Genomic DNA, 5,454 nt, shown 5'->3' on the forward strand with positions numbered 1-5,454 from the left:
GGGGGGGGGGGGGGTTGGATAAAACAAACAATTAATATGCTGAGATATTACAATGGGAGTTCTCTGAGTCCATCAGAAAGTAGAATCTGGTCTGGATTACTAAATGATAAACAACTCTAGTCAGTGCAAAGCAGTGCAAATTCTCAGGTATTGACAAAACAAGGCTACAGTTATGAAGTACTAGTTTATTCCTGATGGATAACAGTGTAAGCTAGGTGATGAGAAATAAGAGTTATTATTTAACTTTTTCTAACCGCGATTGAGATGAAGAATAACTTGGTATAATTATGGAAGGACAGTATGAACCAAGTGCTGGTATAAGCCTCAATGACATTTTTGATTAGATGAGTTAGAATTTTAGCAAGTAGTAGTAATGGTTTCCTGGCATCCTTTTCCATAGTAACCTACAGTATGAATCTAAAATACTATCATCCAGGGTTGTTCCTTTCTGTGTAGAGTCAGTAGTGCATTAACATTATAAATGCAATTTCTCAATGGAAATAAGACTTGACAGTTCTAGGATGAATAATAAATTGCTGCACACCAGCAACATAGAATGAAGACCCCACAAGGGCAGAACTCTTTGTATACCATGAGATAGGTTTAGCAGGGGCTAGAAAATGAGACAGACAGAAAACAAAAATGGCAGTGGCAAAAACTGTACCGCTACTGGGTGTTTAGATACCTCTCTACTCTACTGGAGCAATTGAGCTGAGTTTCAATGAGCGGATATTAGGAGGTATCCTTAAACAATAATAGAACATTCTCAACTCCATCTTGTCCAATTTACTTATCCATATACCAATATACAAATAAGAATAAGACAATAAAATACTTCTTTCACAGTCCTTGCTCTTTCCCCATATTGACACATGTTGTATTCTGACTTAACAATGTCCTTAGAGACTGGGCGCTTAGAGAAGTACCTATGAAAAACCTGCCACATCTCTTTGGCTTGGAAAACATGGCACGTGCACATATATGGCAGGACGCTAAAGAAGTAAAACACTTTGTCATTTCTATAACTGCAAGTAACCATTGGGCCTTGTGGTATGAATGTACCATCAGACAATAGCTGAAATAAGTAAAATATACAAAAATCTCATGGAAGCAATTGAGAATCCAAAACTCAGAACATAAAGAATACAAAGAATCTCCAAACTATTGTTTGAAAGGGCAGAGGTGATGTGAGAAAATGTTATTTAACCACACATATCTGGGGTGCGTCCACACATGCAGGCACGTGTGCGTGCAGCAGCTCAAATAGAAGTGGTGCAAATTTGAGCCGAGGCTTTTTGCCTCAGCGCACGTGCCAGACATGCACTTTGGTGTGGGGCAAATTGTGCCACTTGGGGAAAAATAATCCTGCCTGGCTCCTCCCGGATCTGCAGACAGGGGGAGCTAGAGCCTGGAGCCAGCGCCTGTGGCCCTGGCCAACTGGTATCTGGGGACACTAGCCGCTTGTGCCAGCTGGATTGCTACAGCAGCATCCCCAATCCATTTTTTTAAAACACCCCAAAATCCATGTTCTTCCACAATTAAAACAAAAGACCACTATACACACAACGCTCACAGAGAGAGAGAGAGATCAGTTGGGAAATGCTTTATTGCTATATTTACAAAGTTAAAGCAATTTGGAAGCCTACCAGTGTCTCTATCATCATAATAAAAACAATTCTAAATACCTATATGTGTTGATGTGTGCTTTTGGTTTTCTTCTCACATGCTGGGTGTGTGACAGGGGGATTGCAGGAGTGGGGTGGGAAGGGGTGTGGAGGGGGATGCAGGTTGGTGTGTGGGTAGGTGTGGAGCGATTGCGGGGGGAATGTGGGGGTACCTTGTTGAGGGCTGCTCAGGAGGGGTGGGTCCCCTGGCCCCCACAGGGTGCAGTCCACCCACACAGCACATGGACTGCCCCCCCGCAGAACCACAGCCCCTCCTCCCCCACCCTACAGGTTCCCGGGCACCCTGCAGGGCCACAGCCCCCCCATGCAGGGCCCACAATATACCCCCTGCAGCAACAGTAGGAGTGGGGTGCTCATAGCCTGCTGCTGCCAGCCCCCCGCAGCATGTCCCTGAGCAGCTCAGAGCTGGGGCTGCCTATGCTGCTTGTCAGGGACCGGCACCTCTCACCGGCATCACCCAGGGGCTGGCGCCACTTGTGGGCACTGTGTGTCACACCAACCCTGATCCTGCCAGCTTTAGGGCAGCTCATGCTGCCAGGACAGGCCAGTTCCATGGTGCCAGGACCCAGCATGGTGCTCAGGGACAGCATGCTAAGCTGAGCTGCATCCTGCCAGCACTAGGACTGGCACCACGAAACTGGCCTGGCCTGGCAGCGCGAGTGGCCCCAGTACTGTCAGGAGCTAGCCTGGTGCAACACACAGTCCCTACACACAGTGCCAGGTCCTGCTGCCATGGAACCAGCTTGGCTTGGCACTGTGAGCTGGCCCACTGCCACCAAGACCGGGCTTGGCTTGGCGTGGCGTGCTGTACCTGCACACTGCGCCAGGTCCTGCCTGCAGTGGCGGAGCTGCTTAATCCATGGTGCCTCCAGGGAGGAGGCGCGTGGCAGAACCTGACCTGGTGTGGCTCGCTAGCCCAGTTTTGTACTGGAGCAGGACGTGTGGCTCCAGGAGGCATGGCTCCTGTGCAAATGCATACTAGATGCAAAGCCTGGGCCAGATTGGGTTGAGTCAGGCCAGTGGGGTGCATTTTCCATGAGGCTCAGGCGCACCTGGAAAATTCACCTCACCAGCTCAATCTGGCCCAGGCTGCGCAGCTAGTGTATGTTTGCACAGGAGCTGCACCTCCTGGAGCTGTGCATCCCACTCCAGTGCAAAGCTGGGCTAGTGAACCACTGCCTGTGCCCACAGACAGTGCTGTACAGGCCCTGCCGCAGCCCCTGCATGCCACCTGCTCTGCTGTAGCCACCACGCACCACCAGATCTGCTGTGGCTGCCACGTATCTCTGGCTCCACGCTCTGGCTGCTCACCAGCCCCTTGCTCACCAACCCCTGGCCCCGCATGGGCTGATATGCCTCGGGCCCCACACACCCCTAGGGACAGCTCTGGAGCTGTCACATGCCTGCCCCCACCCCACTCAGTGGCCGCAGTGCTGGCAACAGTGGGCAAGCTGAGCTGTGGCGGCAGCAAAGCGGCACTGTGTGACCTGGGATCCATACAGGTTGAATGGACCTGCCCTGGCCCATCCAATGCCATGCACTAGCCACACAGCACCGCATCACCACCGGCTGTGCCTGCTGCCACCAGTGCCGTAGGAGCTGGGCAGGGGGGCAGACATGTGGCAGCCCCTGCTCAAGACCCTCCACAAACCCACCCCCATACAGGCCATCCTCTCTCCTTGTTCCCCACACCCTCCAACATCCCCCTCCACTTCCCATAGTCCCCAACAACCCCCTCTACTCCCAACACCTCCTGACATCCCCCACCACTCCCCACACCCTTCCAACATCCTCCTGCCAGTCCTCACACCCAACCATGCCCACCCATACCCATAAACCACCCACTCCACATCCCTAACTTACCCTTGATAGCTCTGGGGGCAGCAGGAGCACCACAGAGATGCTCTGGCCAGAAACCAGAGCATCTCTTCTGGAGGACCGACTACCGGATTGCCTCCAGGCATGGTCTTGACCCGTGCCTTGCCCTGCTGTTCCACAGTGCATTTTTTTTTACCTCTGGATATCTAGGAGTCTAATTTTGCCCCTGCGCTGCAAATATGCAGTATAGGGAACTTTTTTGTTCCCACACATGTGTCTTGTCATGTCTCAAATGGGTTTGAGATGCTGCAAGATGCACATACACCCATGAAGTCCAAGACTGTTTAAGATCATGTCATTCTTTCATACCCATTAGGTGTGAAAGTATGGGTCAGAACTCAAAATTCTAATAACAGGTGTTCTTTAAAACACTACAGTATTACACTTGACGTGTTGATAAATGAAACCTCCTCAGTATTAAAACAAACCTTTTTTGGCTTGAAGTAGAGATGCTTGCAGTTGGACTTTCCTAACACAAAGGGCTTTACATTGAAAACTTCAGTGCAAGCAGATACAGCAACTATTTTCAATCTCCAAGACTTGAAGCACTATGCTCATGAAAATTAATCAACAGTATTTAAGATACTGAAAGAGTCCCACTTTTAACCTGATACCTGATATAACAAAAACTAGAACAGTCTTAAAGGACAGCACATTTAATGCACTTAAAAATGTAGGTAGACTAAGTTAATGAAGTATACATGCGATCAATGTTAATGCCACTGAGCTGTACTGATAGCTTGTGGAGTGTGGCAAAAAGGGAATTCATAGCTTCCCAATATTCTGTACTGCACATCTGGTTGATTATATTGAGGTATATTAGGTCATCAGGAAGTTGTTTCCATTGTCAGACACGGTATACTCGATTCCGTAAATTATTTTTGTATAACAAATACTATGTTGAGGAAATCCTAGCCTCACATTAGGAATTAGAAGGGGGCGGGAAGGGCAGGGGGGAAGGAAGCATCTAAAAGGGCTCATAAGAACGTTTACTCTGCCCTCTCTCACACACCAGAGCCAGAAAGCATTCTATCAAATCCCTACAATATGTCATAGATAGGGAGCAGGAGATAGAAAGGCACTGCCAATGTCTCGCCAATCCCTTTCCCAAAGGCTTTTAAGTAACAGCCTGTATCCAGATAGGGAAAGGTTTAACCACATTCAAGCGCTCATGGTGGCTTATGGCCATAACACAACGTATGTTTTAGTGAATTTTCACTGCCCCAGTTTGAGTCTTGCCAAATGACAGGAACATGCTTAAAGACTGACTCGTTAATTGTCCAATTAACTGAATGAGGCTCACACATCTTTCCTTTCTATACTATGGACACTTTCCTGAAAGAAAGCCATAAACAGAAGCTGAGCCATTCTGCTAAAAAGGAGGCTTACACCCAATGGAAAGAAGGGGTCATCACCAGGGAAGGCTGTTCTGCAGTTGCTCGGGGATGTAGGTGGGTAGTTAGGAAGGCCAAGGCAGAGATGGAACTGGGACTAGCTTCCCAGATTAAGGATAATAAGAAGTCCTTTTTTAAATACATAGGGGGTAAAAAGAAGGTCCCGGGTAATGTGGGGCCCTTGCAGGACGCGTTGGGAAATTTGGTTGTCACACCAGACAACAAAACTAACATATTTAACAATTTATTTGCCTCCATCTTCCTAAGTAGGGACCAGAACAGCCACCTCCCTGCTGGGCTCCCCTCGGGCCCTGGGGGTGGCGCACCTGGGCCAAGGGTTAGTGAGGATTTAGTTAGGGAGCTTCTGGAGGGGCTGGACGTTTTCAAGTCAGCCGGTCCGGATGATCTCCACCCTAGAGTTCTAAAGGAACTGGCCGAGGTCATTGCAAGACCGCTGGCACGGCTTTACGAGCACTCGTGGTGCTCTGGAGTGGTGC

The 5,454-nt window shown here is 49.1% G+C and overlaps 1 protein-coding gene across 6 annotated transcripts in view; it reads right to left on the reverse strand.

Moving 5' to 3' along the window:
• Nucleotides 1–5,454, reverse strand: part of UTRN (utrophin) — a 692,661-nt gene that overhangs the window by 98,560 nt on the left and 588,647 nt on the right. The gene's annotated exons all lie outside the window — the stretch shown is intronic.

This window comes from Gavialis gangeticus, unplaced genomic scaffold (genome assembly GCF_001723915.1).
Source record: "Gavialis gangeticus isolate Ggan-Ray unplaced genomic scaffold, GavGan_comp1, whole genome shotgun sequence".
In the NCBI taxonomy this organism is placed as follows: Eukaryota; Metazoa; Chordata; order Crocodylia; family Gavialidae; genus Gavialis; species Gavialis gangeticus.